This window comes from Pituophis catenifer, unplaced genomic scaffold (genome assembly GCF_029215685.1).
Source record: "Pituophis catenifer annectens isolate HBS135680 unplaced genomic scaffold, rPitCat1.0.hap2 SCAF_13, whole genome shotgun sequence".
In the NCBI taxonomy this organism is placed as follows: Eukaryota; Metazoa; Chordata; class Lepidosauria; order Squamata; family Colubridae; genus Pituophis; species Pituophis catenifer.
This window is the reverse complement of record NW_027256893.1, coordinates 12967083-12985822: the sequence shown is the minus strand read 5'-3', so window position 1 is coordinate 12985822 and position 18740 is coordinate 12967083.

The window sequence follows — 18740 nt, the reverse complement described above, 5'->3', positions numbered from 1 at the left end:
CGAATCTGGCCGACAGAAGCCGGAAGAGAGATGGGTCCAGGCGCCATTCCGCATGGTCGATTTGAGAGCGGCTTAACCAGTCCGCCTAGGTATTCTCCGTCCCAGAGATGTGTTGAGCTGAGATGGAGGGTATGGTCCCCTCCGCCCAGGAAAGGAGGGAGATCGCCTCGTCCAGCAATGGTTTGGAATGCGTGCCGCCCTCCCGATTCAGGTGTGCCTTGGCCGTGGTGTTGTCGGTCAAGACCAGCACGTGTTGACCTTGAATGTCGGGTTGGAAATGCCGGAGGGCTAGGTGGATGGCCCTCAGCTCCAGCCAATTGATATCGTGCTGTAGGTCCGAGGCTGACCAAAGACCCTGGGCCATCTTTGCAGACAGATGGGCACCCCACCCCAGTAAACTCGCATCTGTTGTCACTGTTATCCTTTCTGGCTCTTGAAAGAAGCATCCCTTCGAAATAGCGGGAGAAGTCCACCAACGGAGTGATCGGCGAATGGGACCAGGGAGCCTGACCTTCGATGTTGAATTGCTGCCCAGGGACTTCTGATGGGGCAGGAGGAACCATTGGAGGGGGCGAGAATGTAGGCGAGCCCACGGCACGATGTTGATGCATGAGATTAGTTTCCCGAGGAGCTGTGACAATTGAAGGATAGAAACTGTCCGGGAAGACTGAATCTGGGCAATCGCCGTGGCGATGCTGAGACAACGATCCGGGGCCAGGAATACGTGACACGAGGTCGAATCGATGATGGCCCCAAGGTGTTGAATACGATGAGTGGGCTGGAGGTAACTCTTCTCCAAATTTAGGGAGAAACCATGCCGTTGAAGGGAATCTCGAACTGCCTCCAGGTCCCTGAAGGCTTTGTGTTGAGAGTCGGACAGGATGAGGATATCGTCCAGGTAGCAGAGGACTCGGATGGGAATGAGCCGAAGGGAAGCTGCTACTACAGCGAGGATCTTCGTAAAGGTTCTGGGGGCAGACGAGAGACCGAACGGCATGGCCCTGTACTGGAAGTCCTGGTTGTCGTAAGAGAAACGAAGGAATCGCCGATGGGAGGGCCTGACCGGAATATGGAGGTAGGCCTCCTTGAGGTCGATGGAAGTCATGTAGTCGGCTTGTCTGATGGCGGCCAAGATCGAATGAAGGGACTGCATTTTGAATTTGTGGTAGGCGATCAATTTGTTTAACTGCTTTAAGTCCAGGATCCCCCTCCAGCCTCCGGAGCTCTTTGGAACCAGGAAAAATATTGAATAGAAACCGGTCCCACGGTGTTCTTTGGGAACGGGCTCTATAGCGTGAATGTCCAAGAGGTGATGTATTTCCGAGGACATCAGGCGTCTCTTTTCGGGGTTCCTGGAGACCGGGCATCGGATGAAACGATGAGGAGGGCAGGAGGAAAACTCCAGGGTGAGTCCCAGATGAATGGTTTGCAGGACCCATTCGTCCGTCGTAGTTTGGAACCATTGGTGGAAGAAATGATGCAGGCGGCCGCCGATAGGGTAGGGTTCGGAGCAGTCATTTCCCTCTCCGGAAGGGCCGGGAGGCTCCTCCGCGAAAGGGGCGCTTCGAAGGCTGTTGTCGCCTGGTGCGGTCCCGAAAGGACTGCCTGTCCGACGGACGGTCGTAAGAAAAGGATGAAGGACGATAGGTGGAAGCGGAGCTGGTGCCAGGATCTGCCCGAAAGGAAGGCCGCTGATTATAAGGTAAGTAGCGACGCTCCGCCCTGCGATAGGACGATGGCATGATTTTCCTTTTGTCCTTATCCTCTATGAGGATGGGGTCGAGTGCCTCCCCGAACAGCCGAGATCCCTTATATGGAGCTGAAGCAAGCTTCCATTTGGATTTTACGTCTGCACGCCAATGTCGGAGCCACAGGAGGCGACGAGAGGTGACGGTCGACGCCAGAGATCGCGACGCAAACCTGGTTGCTGCCAGAGCCGCATCTGCGGAGTATTCCGTCGCTGCCACCAGCTTGTTAACATCCTGGTGGAGGCGCCGGTCATCAGGCGGGAGTCGCTCCTGAAGCTGGCGGAGCCAGATCAGGGAGGCCCTGTTAAAGAAAGAGGCTGAGGTGGCAGCGCGTATGGCCCAGGCCGCAGTCTGATGGGCCTTGCGGAACACTAGTTCGGCTCTTTTGTCCTCAGAGCGCAAGCCGTCTGCGATGTCGTTGGATAGCACCGTGGATGACGTTAGGGCTGCAATTGGTGCGTCGACCGACGGGAGTTCAAGTAAATCCTGTAAACTGGGCGCTGAGCAGAACAGCTTTTTGTCAATGCCGTTGGGTGCTGCGAGCGCTCCCGGCTGGGCCCAGGGCCGCTGAACGGTTTCCGAGAACAGTTGTGGGCAAGGGATGAACTCCTGGTCGGGTTGCGGGACAGCAAAAAGAGCATCATGAGGATTAGAGGACCTCTCGGTGTCTGGCAAGGGCTTGGAAGAAGCCAATTGCGTCGTAGCGATGGCCTTGCGGAGAAGGGCCTTGAAGAGAGAAGGCCGAAAAAGTCCCGTAGAGGAGGGCTTCTCAGGTGGTTCATCCTCGTCCTCCGAGAGTTCCATATCCCCAGGCTCATCACAGCCAAATTGGGAGTCGTCACTGTGGTCGGACTCCTGTAGCAAGTAGTCCCCAGGGTCGACATCAGGATGATGTGCGGCTGGTCTGGGTGGTTCCGGCATGTATGGTTGCGAAATCTCCTGAGGATAAGGAGCTTGAGGGAAACCTCCTGCCATCATTCTGGACACCGTGGCCGTGATCATTGCCTGGATGTCATAATAAGAAGGTTGAGGAACCTCTGGAGGTCTAAGACCTGCCGCGGTGGGCGTGAACGTAGCCTCAGGCGCCCTGCCCGGAAGAGAGGGCTGGGACACTGCTGAAGAAGTTGAAGGAATTGCAGGGGGCTCAATCTGTTGGGAGTAGACGAATCCCTGAGTTGTAGCCTCGGATCCAGTTGGTAGCCCCTGAGAAGGGGCCGGATGAGGCAAGGGGTCAATGAGAGATGGAAGCTCCTCCGCAAGACGGGTGACAGGTGGTACAGAATTAGGAGCCTTGCGTTGCGCCTGTTGGAATTGACGCTCAAGAGCATCATGGCGACGCTTAGCGGCCTTATCCTCAGCAGAGGAAGATTTGTGGCCTTTAGAGGAGGCAGATTTAGATGGGCGTGATGACTTTTTTGACGCCTTCTTTGGTGCCTTCCCCGAAGAACGATCAGAGCCTCTGGGCCGGGGTGGAGAGTGGTCTTGCTCCATGTCCGAAGATAGATCTGGATCGCCCATGGTAAGTAATTTAATTTTTTTTTTTTTTTAAAGGGGGGGGAGTACAACCCCAAAAACAGGTCTCCTCCAAGGTCTGGTAAGAGTCAGGTAGGAGAAAAGCAGATAGAAATCACTAGATCTTGAAGCAGGGCAAGGGGCTACTCAAGAGTAGCGTAAAGCAAGAGAAATCGCCACCAAAATGAATGTTCTTAACAACAAGGAGCTCCTGCAGAAAAGGAGGCCTGATAGCCGACTCGTCCAAAAACGCCGCAGAGGCCTGGCTCCGATGTCACAAAATGGCGGCGGTCAGAAAATGGCGGCCGCGCGGGAAAAGACGAGCTTCGGGGCGTCGCTGACGAAGTTTGAGGGAATTTAGGCCTCTCTCCTGCTGTCAGTAGGTGCAGGGTCGCTGGCAGGCTACCGCGCTCGAAGGGATCGCCGTTGCGTGTGAGCGCTAACGAGCGCTCCTAACGCCTCCCAAAGTGCTGCCAGAAATCCCGCGATGCTAGGGGGCGGTGGCGGCCGAATTATCAGGCCGCGGCAAGCACACGCGTCTCCTGATCGCCCTAATTAGTAGGCTCGCAAAGATGCCGATTAGAGGCAGAGCTCGGCGGCGAGGGCTATGTAGGTCAAGGCAGCAGGCTCGCAGGGATGAGGGGATGATAATCAGAGCCCTGCGGCAGGGAGAAGCCCAGGAGGACGGCGGAAGGCCAAGGCCTGCAGCACTAAGCTGCTTGCGATGGGACGATGTAGGGAGCAGACTCACAGTTTTGAAGTTAGAAGGAGTCCGGAAAATAATGGATAAAGGACAAAATAAATTTCAAAATAAAGTTGTAGAAATATGAAGGATTGAATTGCCAAGAAGCACGAAGTCCAAGAAAAACACTCTTTCAGGCTGCACTGAGTGAAAGGAACTGAGCCTCAGCCAGTCCCTAGGGGAGGAGTCAACAAACATTTAAAGTGACATACACTCAGTATCTTCAGGCAACCTGAGGGGTATTACCCACGCTCTTGGATTCTTCCAAGCAGCGCGCCAGAGAAAGGGTGGACTTGGGAGTAAGGCTTGGAGATGATTGGCCTCTCCCATAAGACATAAAAGAGAAGCCAACAGGACGTGTGAGCTTTTGCAGGAAGCAATTAGTTCATCTGGTCAGTAAAAGCTCTGGAAAAGCTCTGTTTGACTCTGTGCTAAGTTTGGCCTTGCCTTTCATGTGGCAATTAGTTCTCTGGCAGCATTCCAAGGAAGATAAGGTGTGTGTTTGTAAACACTCCCCTGAAAGACTGTTTGAGAAACCTTTCGGACTGGGAATGACAATAATTCACAGCCGTTTGAATGAAAGAGGTTTGCCGGGACTAAGTTGGTGCTGTTTACTTTGTAAGGAAGCCTAGGTCAGAACAAAAGGAATGAAAGGAGACTGTACTTCAAATGCTGGCCAACTAATGTAAACTCTCATTCAATCCACATATCCTTCACTCAGCTGAGATTAATGGGGAAAGTTCATCCCCACAAGCAGAAAGGATGCAGTTTTGTTGATGCTCAACAACAATATATATATATATATATATATATATATATATATATATATATATATATATATATATATATCTTGCACAGCTTATGCCTGATTGAACATCTCACTGGGTTTGCAGCAGTCACATTGAATGTGCTGAGCTTCCCAGGAAAGTTGATTTCGTTACTACAACTTAATACGCTACCAGATGTTCGGCCCCACTGGAACTCCACACATCGGCAGTGTGACAATGTGTTTGAAAGATCCAATTTCAAAAAAAAAAAAAGGAGGGGGGAATTTAATTAGGCAGAAAGATATTAATTAATAACACCCAGTTGAGAAAACAGGCAGATATATCTCATACTGTCATAATATTTTTCTGACAGCGAAGAGCATATGGGCTCTACGGGGCCTTTACACTAACTACATATGAGTCAGCATGTGACATGTTTTATTCCTACATAAATAAAATAGGGCGTCTAACCTTCGTTAAAAGAAATCAGAAGTGTTTAACCTTCAATAGCTGATTGCTTGTTTAGGTTGTGCTCAGCCATGTGAATACTATCAGTATCAATTTCTAATACAGAGTTGCCTTGTAATTACATTTTGTAATATAGTTCCTTTTTTTGGCTAGACTCCCCCCACCCACTTCATATAATTTGGATAAGCAGCTTGAATCTATGGGAAAGAAATTCCCAGTGGGGAAAAGGAAAAATAGCATATATCCAAATGAGAAATAAAAAAGGGCCAAAAATGCAGTCTATTTTCTAATCATTGTCAGTTTCATATCTGTGTTCATTTTGACCAAGATTCAGGGGTGAAATCCAGCAGGTTCTGGAGAACCGGTAGTGGAAATTTTGAGCAGTTTGGAGAACCGGGAAATACCACCTCTGGCTGGTCCCAGGGCGGGGTGGGAATGGAGATTTTGCAATATCTTTCCCCCAGGAGTTGGGAGGGAATGGAGATTTTGCAGTATCCTTCCCCTGCCACACCCACCAAGCCACGCCCACCAAGCCACACCCACAGAACCGGTAGTAAAAAATTTGGATTTCACCACTGCCAGGATTCATGTTAATGTGAGACCCAACTACATACACATCAATACAGTATATAAGCATGCACGAGCCTTTATAAACAAGTACATTCCTGAAAAAGTTTCAAATGCTTCATAAAATCATTTAACCAAACCAATATTAAATCAGCTTTCAAGGATCAATGTCCTCAAAGTCTCTTTGATTATCAGAAGGAAGAGAACTGTTTCCTTGGTCCTTAACTGGCGACATATGGAAAGAAAAATAAATCCTGCTACCCTGTTTACTAATCATTCCTAAAAATATGTTTAAGAGCAACAGAAAGAAGAAGGAATCATGTTTACATCCCTTGAGTCTTCTCACAAGATTATGTTTAAGATCTGGCACGCTCAGCTATCGGAAAGACTGAATAGGCAACTGGGAAAATCTTCCAGAGTTCCTACTGGCTATCAATTCCAGAAGTTCAAGATCCAATGCACAGAATTAAACACTCACAAGGAAGGCTTTAGGCCAGGGGTGTCAAACTCGAGTTGTCACGGTGGCATCACATGATGTATCGGGATTTTTTTCCTCTTCACTAAACCAGGCGTGGGCAGCACGTGATGCATCCGGTCCACGGGCCGCGAGTTTGACAGCCCTGCTTTAGGCCATCAATCCCATCTTCTGCCATCAGAGCAGAAATCCAAATTAAAACATGCCAAACAAACATCTACCCAGTTTTTTCCTTAAGAAATCCAATGAAACTTGACTATACCTCAGTAGGAAACTTCACTCTAAAAGGCTTTTAAGGTTAAGATCTTTTTTTAAAAAAAACATTTAGTGTAAATCTGCCTTCTTTTCACTTAAGAACTTTGTTCAATTCAAGACATTATAGATTGCTTTTTCAAAGTGCTATGATAGCCCCTTTTCTATCATCACTTTTTCAAGGCTAAGCATAACAGTTCTGTTAGTGTGTCTTGATGGAAACTTGTTCCCAGTCCTCTGACAACCCTTTCTCTCAATCTTTATTCCTCTTACAGAATGTTTTATTTTATTTTATTTTAAATATATGATACTCAGAACTGGAGATGTTATTCAAGATGAGATATAACCAATGGAAAAGAGGACAGTAACCATCTTAATTACAGTCATCCACAGATGAATGAATGAATACACACACAATCAGCCAGTCAATCAAATCTATATAGACTTTTAGCTGAAAACTGAATGAAGGCACTGCAAATGGCATGAATGCTGCAGCAGAATGAACAATGCAACGAAGCTCGGTTGAAGAGCTTAACTACTCTGAAAGCGCAAATGCAATCACCTAAAGACTTATTATAGTATTTATCCTCTAAGACTGCTACTGGTAGAACTAAGAAGTACGTCAATAGTAAAGGCCTGTGCTTCTTCAGGATGGTGAGATGGCTAAGGTATTTGACAGGTCTGGAAAAAGAAAATGGAAAATCCTCCAAGATAGATGATGACTGATAGCTTAGCTCAGGGGTCAGCAACCCGTGGCTCTGGAGCCACATGTGGCTCTTTCATCCCTCTGCTGCAGCTCCACAATTGATAGGGCTTTCTGTTAGGACAGGTAGAGGAAAAAGGATGCCGCACTAGGAGGAGATTCTATCGTGGGGGAACCGACTTGCAGTCGGCAGAGAAAAAAGGACACAGTGCTAGGAGGAGACTCTCTGGTGGGGGAACCGGACTTCCGGTCAGATCCAGAATTGAATGAGGGCTTCCATTTAGGACCTTTCCTGCTCTTTGAGTTTTAAGGTTGCTGACCCCTGGCTTAGCTGAATTTATGTGATGCCGCCTTTGCTTAAAAATCTAGTATTAGGTGACCATCTAAAGGAAGCCAGGTGAGTTCTAGATTTCTCTGCCAATTGGGCAGAATTGAATACAACTGGAGACACAGCATTGCAGGTGCTTGGATTAAATTCTGCTTATTTGATTGAGAGTCTTATTTTTTTTTTTAATTGTATGGGCATTTGATCAGTATGGGCACTTTATGTGTAAAGATAGTACTAAGGAATTTTTATTATTATTATTATCTTTATTCATTAAACATGAAATTCAGTCAACTGAACTTTCAAAAATGCATCACAAATACCATTGACTGGTGCTAATGGTTGATACGGGTTGCTGCCAGCATCCTAGGTATCAACCAAGTACCTTCTTAAGATGTACGATGTTCCAAGTAGCACAGTTTTTTGCAGTTCTCCTGGTGTTATTTCAGAAAGCTGCAATTTGTTGATGTATCTTATAAAATTCTTGGACATGGTACCAAGTGCCCCGATTACAATGGGTATCACTGTTATATGTTTCATGCATTCATTCATTCATTCAATCATCATCATCATTTGAAAAGGACGGGACCAATGTCTCCCATCTTTCTCTGATTTTCTTTCTGCCTAGCACTAGACTTCAATCAGTTTTTAAGTCTTTCAAATTAATTGTATGCATCATTTAAATAAGTGGAACCCTGAGTAACACAGATTTTGACTTAATTATTCTAAATCATTCCATAACTTTTATATAACATCATAAATGTGGTCTTTATTTGCTTCTGGGGAAACAGTTAAATTTTGCATGCATTCAGAACCAAGCAAAGTACCAAGTAATTAAAGCTTTCAGCGTTTTCTGATAAGCTAAAGCGTGACACAATAATTAAGCTTTCAAAAAAAATGCATTATTATTATTATTATTATTTTAAAAAAAGCTCTAAGATGTGAATGCCTATTAAGGTTAGGTAAAATATTCATGTACATACAATATACGATACACTGTTTATGTATTTTTAAAATGTTAATTTTAAAAGCCTGATGAAATAAAACTTGAGAAAATACCCAGTTTAATGCTATCTATGTAGCACGGTTGATAAAAGAAAGTATTCTCCATACAATTCTTTTTTTCCCATTTCACTGTAGAGTTTTATTTATTCCTCTTAAATAGGAGCACCGCTAAGAGTAGAATCAAGAATTCTTTTAATACAGAGACAACATCTCCATTATTCAGGAAATTCTTTTTGTATTTTACTTTTAGCCTAAGGTGCAATGGGCAAAACTGCACCACAAAAATGCTCCAAATGTCCATTTTTTAAAGCTAGATCATTCCCCTCCTTTCCCAGCATGGAAAATAATTGCTCCTAAAATAGACTGGCTTAGAGACCAAGAATTGGGGATGAATTGGGGCCCTCAGACCTATGGTGGACAGTTTGGTGACTCTTAGTTCATTATTTCCAACACCAATGACTTTTGCCCACCACACCCATCCCATATCTTGGGATTCCATACACAAAAAGAGGAGAAGGTCAAAGAACACAAGGCAGACCCAGAAGGAGATGGAGAGGGAACATCGAAGGCATACTACAATAGTTTCAAATAACAATGCGCCAGAGGTGCCAGAATAGTACGAACCAGAACTTTGTATCTCCCTTGACACCCAAAGGGGTTAAAGAGGAAATAAAGAAGAGGAGAATTTTGAATCCCTCACCAAATCAAACCACTGAAATGCCTTCCCATCTGTCTGAGCAAAGAACACAATTCTACAAATGGCAATGCCCTCTTTTACAGGCAGATCATTTTGGTTACTATTAACTGAATATAAATTCATTTAATTGTTCTGACTTTGCTCTTTTGAACATTCAGCTTCTAACAGATATGTATGTATGTATGTATGTATGTATGTATGTATGTATGTATGTACCGTGTTTCCCTGAAAATAATACCCTGTCTTATGTTTTTTTGAACCTTGAAATAAGCACTTGGCCTTATTGCCATGCACTCAAAAGCCCAATTGGATTTATTATCAGGGAATGTCTTTTTTTGGGGGAAACAGGGTATGTATGTATGTATGTATGTATGTATGTATGTATGTATGGACGGATAACATCTCTCTCTCTCTCATACATATAGATCAGGGGTGTCAAACTCGATTTCATTGAGGGCTGCATCAGGGTTGTGTTTGACCTCAGGGGCCAAGGTAAGTGTGGTCAGTGTGGGCGTGGCCAGCTCGACATCACTCGTGTTGGGGGCACCTGTGGTGATCCAAGTGCTCTGCCAGGGAAAACTGGCTCACAAGATCTGTTTTCGGCTGCAATGGCCTCCTGCATCCCTCTGCCAGGGAAAACGGAGCTCAGGAGGGCCACTCACGGCCCTTCCGAGCTCCATTTTCACTGGCAGAGGCACTGCGGGCCATTCCTTTGCTGTTTCCAGGTGAGATCTAAGCACCCCACAGGCCGTATCCAGCCTCTGGGCCTTGAGTTTGACACCTCTGACATAGACACACACACACACACACACACACACACACAACCATAGAGAGGCATGCTGAGGGAAATCTCCAACTAGAACTGGCAAACGCTTAGTCCGACAAACTGTAAAAGCTGCTTTTTGCCTATGTTGACTCTATTTCCTTCCTTTGCGCAAGTTGGCTCCAATTCAAACTCCCTTTTCCCTTTGATTAGACGTGGTAAATAAACGCCGTGGTAACAATACTCTCCATGTATTTAACAACGTGCCTGTTTTCTCCTATTAAGCATCAAAATTTAGTGTCAACTTTTCAAAGGATTCTGCGGTTTGCCTCGAAGCCTTTTGCTGGCTATAAGCTATACGCTGGCCTGAATGTTTTTCATCCATACTTTTGAAGCATTAAAGCCTAAAGTCTAATATTACCTAATTCCGTTTGTGGGTTTTGTACATACATAAGGGCAATTACACGAAGTCAGCTATTTCGTTGTCATTTCATCCGAACATGCTGATGTAATGAAATCAAGGAGCAGAAAAAAAAGAATTTACCACTGATAAACTATATGACATTGTCTGAGGTGGAGAGAGAGTTGTTTTTCCCCTCATGCACAATTATGTTATCAATATCACTTTTATCATCATGGTAATTACCCATTAATCAAAGGAATATCATTGCAAAAGGTTGTTTGCTCCAACATTCATTGCAATATTAGGTTGACCTTTTGCTGCTTGCAGTGTTTTAACCGGTTGGCCATTTTTTACCCCTTTTTTTTCTCACCAATTAGCAAAAGAGAAAAAAGCAGAGTTGTAAACACGGAAGTGGCTGGGGTGAGATGGGGAAGAAGAGTGTCATCTATTTACTGAATACTGAAAAGGTCACAACAATACAGTCTCCAGCTCTAATTCTTTGCATGTATAAGGCATTAAAATTCTGATGCCTCATTCAAGGTCGTAATGAGAACATAACACAAATGCAAACCTATTATTTTGACAGTGATTGTAATGAGAATTTGAAATAATATAAACATAGTGAAACTGCAAGGGCCTATGTGTTGTTCTATTTCTTCCCTTTAATGCATTTCAGAAACTCACTTTTAATTTTTCTTTTCAAGAGGAAAATGTAATTGGAATATGAGACAGCATCAGACCTGCTCCCCAAGTAATCAAGGCAGACACCAACATGGAGATAAAAGATTTAATGTCTCACAGGGGGACATGCTTGAAGAGATTTTAAGTTGTTGCTCTCTCATTTCAAGGTGGCAGGGATATCTGAAAGTTGAGTAGCCATTAAATGTTATTGAGAGGGAAAATGTTCAAGTTCTGGATTGGGTGAAATGCAAAACATATTACACATATCAACATAAACGACGATGTTAAGGTTTAGTAGAACTTACTGGTTTGAGCAGTATTAGCACATGTAGTATTAATGTATAGTATAGCATCAGTGTTGAAATTCAAAAATTTTCCCTACCGGTTCTGTGGGCGTGGCTTGGTGGGCATGGCTTGGTGGACATGGCTTGGCGGTCATGTGACTGGGTGGGTGTGGCTTGGCGGTCCTGTGACTGGGTGGGTGTGGCTTGGTGGTCATGTGAAACTAACTATTACACTTTACACAAAAATAACACAAAAACTACACAACTGACTCATACACAATGCAAAAGCAGCTGGACTTCACACAAAATGGCCCATGCAACAAGCAGGAACCTCACAGAGTCACAGAGAGCTCAAAAACAAGCTATCACACTTTACACAAAAATACTGATTCGGGACATAGGTAGTTAAAAAAATGCTTTAAAAAGTAAAAAAAAAAAAGTTCCGACCATGGCACGGCACAGCTGATTGTCACAGCTGATTTTTGGAACCTTTTTTTTTACTTTTTTTAAGCATTTTTTTTACTACCTATTGCCCGAACTGGTAGTAAAAAAATGCTTTAAAAAAGTAAATAAAAAAGTTCAGACAATCAGCTGTGCCGCATAATTGTCGGAACTGTTTTTGTTTTTTTTTACCTTTTAAAGCATTTTTTTCACTACCGGTTCGGGCGAACCACCCCGAACCGGTAGCATTTCACCCCGTATAGTGTTCACTATAACATAAGCACTAGAGGTTTTCTGAAGAAACCAGAGCAAGTGCAGAATAGGAGAGCCAGTTTGGTCTAAAGCACCAGGCTCGAAAATGGGAGACTATGAGTTCAAGTCCTGTCTTAGCCATGAAAGCTGACTGGGTGACTTTGGGCTAGTCTCTCTCTCTCTCTCTCTCTCTCTCTCTCTCTCTCTCTCTCTCTCTCTCCCTCCCTCCCTCCCTCCCTCCCTCTCTCTCTCTCTCTCTCTCTCTTTTCAGCCCAACTTACCTCACAGAGTTGTGATTGTGGGGAAAATAGGATGAGGAAGTTGTGTCTGGATATGTTTTCTGCCTTGAGTTATTCATAAAAAATAATAAAGGTGAGATATAAACAAAAAATAAAAAAAATAAAATTTAAAAAAGTCAGAGTACAGAAAAATCTGACTGTCAGGCCCTGAGGTGATCATTAGAATATTTCTAGATCTCCTCAGGCCAAAATGGTAGCTTAAGGGGTTAAGGAGCAAAATATTGGCTTTATGCATCATAAAACCTTATTGGTGTAGAGGTGGGATAGAAATGGCTCCATGTGCTTAACAGTTTGACCATCTGTATCTCCCACCGCCCCTTGCCAGTGGTAACAGAAGCTGGTGCACAGAGGAGTTGAAATTCAAACATCTAAAGATATTTAAGTTATTTAAAGGATACCAGGTTTCCCATCCCTTGTTATAAACAATACTGAGGTAGATGGAGTGACTCTATAAAAGATGGGGCAGTAAAAAATAAAATAAATAAAAGGGAGTAAATAGGGAAAGCAAGAAGCAGTTTTGGGAGTTTCCTCCATATTGTGTGTGTGTGTGTGCATTCAATTTGTTTTGTATCACATTTGTCACTGATTTCACATTTGTCACCGATTTGAACACTTTGATGCATAATTTGCAGGACTGAACTTTTCTCATCATGCAAATATAAAAATTGCCAGGCATGGGTTTAATAAAAATTCTAACATCTGAATACTTTTATTGTTCACTGAACAGGCATCAATGTGTCTTATTTTTCCAAATTAAAAGTGAGGTGGGAAGGAGGAGCTACTGTATGACCACAATCTACCTTAATACACTGCTGTTGTACTACATTGATTGTTTTGTTTGTACTATTTATTTCAGTTACTGAATGAACTTCTATGCAATTAAAACATGGTAAGGATTTATTACTATTGGGCTCCTTGATTTGAAAAAAAAACATAAGAAATACAGTAAGACACAGCTGATATTCACATTTGTGCAATTAAGTGGCTTGGTTCCTTCTACATAAAGAATTTCTATTTAAATTAAGGCATGGCAGAATGACACCTTCTGTGCATTTCAGGTTATTGCATGCACTTAAACAAAAAACTCCATTGAACACCTGTTGGGTATCATGGAAACACTGCCTGAAGATATGAAAAGAAGGGAACGACTGGTTCCATGGATGCTCTTGAACAGATATTTCTCTTGAAATAACTCAAAACTGCAGTGCATTTGCAAAAAGCGATGTGCAAAGTGATGTACTTATCACCAGACAGATCAGCAGAAACTGTATCTGCTAAAAAGCTGTTTCTTGACATACAGTATCTTCATTAAATTAGAGCAGGAGCTTCCAAACTTGACAACCTTAAGACTTGTGGACTTCAACCTCCAGAATTCCTCAGCCAGCCGTGCTGAGAATTCTGGGAATTGAAGTCCACAAGTCTTTAAGTTGCCAAGTTGGAGACCCCTGAATTAGAGAGTTCATTGTCATAAAGACTAAGTCTAATGCCATATATCAGATTGTTTGTAAAGGTACTGTTGCTTCTAAAATACTGTATATGCAAGAACTATGAGCCAAATTTTATTTTCCTATGGCTAGCCGTTCAGAGTTGTGTTTTGAGATGTCCATACAATTTTTTAAAACAAATATATAAGGATAGGTTATTCTTTGGCACAGCTGTGAATAGCGTTTCAAATATTATTGTCATAGCTGGCTAATACAACTAGCTAAACTAGTTTAACTGATTGAGACCAGTGCAAATGACAGATGGGAACATTGCTTTTCAGATCCCAGATTACATGAAATAATGTAATGACTCAAGCACCCACACTTGCTTATAGTCCTTCACGATCATGGCAATTCAAAGATTTTTCAGTTTGGACTCTGGGAGTGACAAAACCTGAGAGTTCTTGCACAAAATCAGTGAAACATAAGAATAAAACATCTCAAGGTTGTTTAAAAATATTAGAAATAATTTTTGGAAGGACCACCCAAGTTACCATTTTCAAGCATTAGAGATAATACTGGGTTTCCTAACACTGTGATCAATCTGAGTGTTTGTGTCTCTCCTTCTACATTTCATTTACTAAGACTGTATTACTATTATTCTTCTCTTCCTTACTAGTATCTATCTCTTCCCACTTCCCATGCTATAACCATGTTGCTTGTATCTTTTAATTTATATTGTTTTTATTTGTTTCCAGGTACGATTTGATAGCTTATTAATAACCTTGACTATTAGTACGTGTTGTATCTCTTTATTCTTGATAAATGTATTTTATTCTCCTTATGTACACTCATATACACCACAGACAAATTCCTTGTGTGTCCAATCACACTTGGCCAATAAACAATTCTAATCTAAATACAGAATCCAAATTCAACCAGTTTCTTTTCCTATTCTTTATCCTTTGTTTTCCATCTAAGCAGAAGGAGAAAAATTAGATAATTTTAAAAAAGTGAATTTTATTGTGTGAGGGGTTTTTGTTTTTGGGTTTTTTTTTTTTTTGGGGTCTTGTTTTTTTAAGGTCTCCTAATACATTTCCTGAAAATGGTTTTTTTTTTAAAAAAAAATTTTTTTCCTGTTTTCTTTTTCTGCCAGCAGAGGGACCCTTAATCCTATGGGGTTCCACAATTACCAAATTGGCACTGTTCAGCCTTGAAAATATGACTTCTGTGCTATTTCACGACAAAAGATTGGGGGCCTGAAGAGATTATGAATTCTCAAAATGTGGTTTGTATAATCAGGCCTCAGCGACACACAGGGGTTATTTTAGAAAAAAAAAGAAAAAGGGATTAGTTGCAAGACAGATGTCTCAATGAAGGGAATTTCTTTTGGCAGCCGAAAGAGTCCCATATTCCCCTCTCTGGCAGAAAACTCCTCCAAACAGTAAGAGAACAACAGAACAAATGTGGATGGATTTCTTCTGGCAAAAATCATGTGATGCGAGGCGTAAATGCGTAAAGTTGTGCATTCTCTCTGAAGTTGCCAAGCATTTTAAGGATTCTTACAGTAGGTTACGATTTACTGAGAGGGCTTATTTTGTGGCACCTGGGAAATTTGGGTGCAAGCTAATAAGCAGCACCTCTGTTGGGAGACTGATGGGGCAATTTCCAATTTAATGAAAACCTGGGGATTTTCCTCTAGGTAGAAGATGCTGGCTTTGTTATGTTTTGTGTGTTTTCAGACACGAGCAACTATCATAAGCCAAAACAGGTGTGCCATTTAGGGAAAGCAAAGAGCACATTTACCTCCTCTACTTCACATCCCGTTTGATTATCCCTTGGAATAATCTTTCCTTGTTGGCACTGGGTTGAGATGATGACTATTCAGAACAATTAAGTATGCTAGCAATAGGTGCCAGAGACACAAGCAGTTTTTAAAGGATATTTGTTCTGATGTAATTATTTTGTAAGGGATGTGGTGGCTCAGTGGCTAAGACACTGAGCTTGTCGATCGACAGGTCGGCAGTTCAGCGGTTCGAATCCCTAGTGTCGCATAATGGGGTGAGCTCCCGTTACTTGTCCCAGCTTCTGCCAACCTAGCAGTTCGAAAGCACGTAAAAAATGCAAGTAGAAAAATAGGGACCACCTTCGGTTGGAAGGTAACAGCTTTGGCATTTAGTCATGCCAGCCACATGACCATGGAGATGTCTTCGGACAGCGCTGACTCTTTGGCTTTTGAAACGGAGATGAGCACCACCCCCTAGAGTCAGGAACGACTAGCACATATGTGCAAGGGGAACCTTTACCTTTACCTTATTTTGTGGCTTATTAAAAGTGATGATATTCTGACAATACATATTTCAGGTTCTCCTCACGTTCATTTTAACTCTATCCAAAATAATAGCTGTTATCATTTAAAGCCTTCCTCTGTATATAAATAGTCAGAAATCCCAAAAAGTGATTTTTCAAGAGGCAACTTCTTTCCTCGAAGACCTTTTGCTTCTCATCCAAGAAGCTTCTTCAGTTCTGAACTGAACAAGTCTAGTTACTTCTTGAAAAAGCACCTTTGGGACAACCATGAGCTGAATGACTGAGAATCTCCATAGACATTATGGAGTACCATGGGAAAATGGAGTGGCAACATTGACAATTGGACAGTATTCTTTACTTACAATTGACGGCAATGTAGTGATTTTGGCTTGCAAAAGAGTTGCTTTATCAGTGAGATGGCTGGCATATAAATTTTATAAATAAATAAAAAGTGGCATATAATAACACAGGGAGAGATAAGTCCCAAGACATCGGTATGGCTGTGGGCTTCAGGAAGCATTTCATAAGGAGCTATAGTTGTTATCTCCCAGTATTGTATCCAATATGATTACTGGACACTGATTTATGATGGGATCAGTCTTGGTGGCTCTATTATATGAGGTGCTTTAGAAATTCTGCACAAATCCATAAGGAATGTGTTGTTCTGATGGAGGTGACCAAACTACCTTGCGATTGCGGTAGCTATAAAAGAACATAAAATAGATCTATATAGACTATGAAAAGCTGTGCCCCATAAATCTACCAAGCAAAGTAAGGACAAACATCTGATTTTGCTTTGCTTGAATGCTTCCTAACTAGAATGGCAAAATCCAAATAAATAGATATTAAGCACCATTGGGAATGAAAAGCAAGCTAGTGATATAAAGCAGTGTTGCCATGGATCTGTCTACAAGAGATGTATAAGGGCACACATGCTAGGATGAACAAAGTTTGGCTAGCAATGAGCTTTTTTTGAGAATGGAATCTGAGCCACTTTTGAAAACAAATGAAGGGATTGACTCTTACTGTTTTCTTTTCAAACAGGAAAAATGTTCTATGCTATACACTTATAGCAGTGCTGGGATTGCCTCACATGCTAATCTTTCTTTAAAGCACTCCCTAAAATGACCTTTTCTGTGAGGGCACCCACCATCTGGAACGAGCTCCCCCCAGAGATACAGAAGATTCCGGATCTGCGCACTTTCCGCCGTGCCCTCAAAACATTCCTGTTTCAGCAGGCCGGCCTGGCCTAACTTTCCCTTTATATTGCTTTTTGATTTTATTTTAAACTGGGATGTCTTGAATTATCTAGGACCAGAGTGTTTAGTATATTTTAATTGGTTTTTTTATTAACGTTTGTATTACATGTATTTTTATCGTTCGCTGTTCACCGCCCTGAGTCCCTTAGGAATAGGGCGGTATATAAATTTAATAAATAAATAAATAAATAAATAAATAAATAAATATAATGTTACGAGACTGCAGAATCAAGCGTGTTATCCTTCTTCATGTGCTTTCCCTAAAGAGCCTATTGATAGAGCATGATTAACCACAAAGAGGATCCTTCTTATACAGGCAAATAACCTGCTTCATCTATGTTTACTAGTGGTTGCATATTCCTCTCTATATATCCATATCAGTGATGGGTTTCAGCAGGTTCTGACCAGTTCTGGAGAAGCGGTAGCGGAAATTTTGAGTAGTTCGGAGAACTGGTATATACCACCTCTGACTGGCCCTGCCCTCATCTATTCTCTGCCTCCCAGTTTATCAGGAGGAAATGGGGATTTTGCAGTAACCTTCCCCTGGAGTGTGGAGGGAATGGAGATTTTACACAGTGGTGGGATTCAGCCAGTTCGCACCAGTTCAGGAGAACCGGTTGTTAACTTTCTGAGCAGTTTGACACACTGGTTGTTGTAAGAAATCATTAGGGCATTAAATTACCTGAATCCAACCACTGATTTTACAGTATCCTTCCCCTGCCATGCCCACCAAGCCATGCCCACCAAGCCATACCCACAGAACCAGTAGTAAAAAAAATTGAATCCCACCACTGATCCACATCTTGCCTGGTGGGGCTTTGGTTAGAATGCAGTATTGCAGGCTCACTCTGCCCACAGCCTAGAGTTCAGTCCTGACCGGCTCAAGGTTGACTCAGCCTTCCATCTTTCCGAGGTCTGTAAAATGATCGTTGGAGGCAATATGCTGACTCTATAAACCGCTTAGAGAGGGCTGCAAAGCATTATGAAGTGGTATATAAGTCTAAGTGCTATTGCTACTTCTTGGACTGACCTGTAAGATTTTCAAAAAGTGTTGCAGAATGCACAAGGCCTTCTAACTCGAACTTCTAACTATAGAAGTTCTATTACTTCTATAGAAACGGTAGTAAAACCGGCGGGAGGCTCCGCCCACTGACCCCGACATCATCAGAATGCTTCTGGGCATGCGCAGAAGGTTCTGGGCATGTGCAGAAGAGCACGCGCGCAAGTGAAGCAAGCACACACGCGCAGCCCCATTGCAAACTGGTAGTAAAGGTAAGTAGAATCCATCCCCTGGTCTGGATCAGTGGTGGTATTCAGACAGTTCTATCCAATTTGGACGAACTGGTAGTAGCGGCTGCGGGAG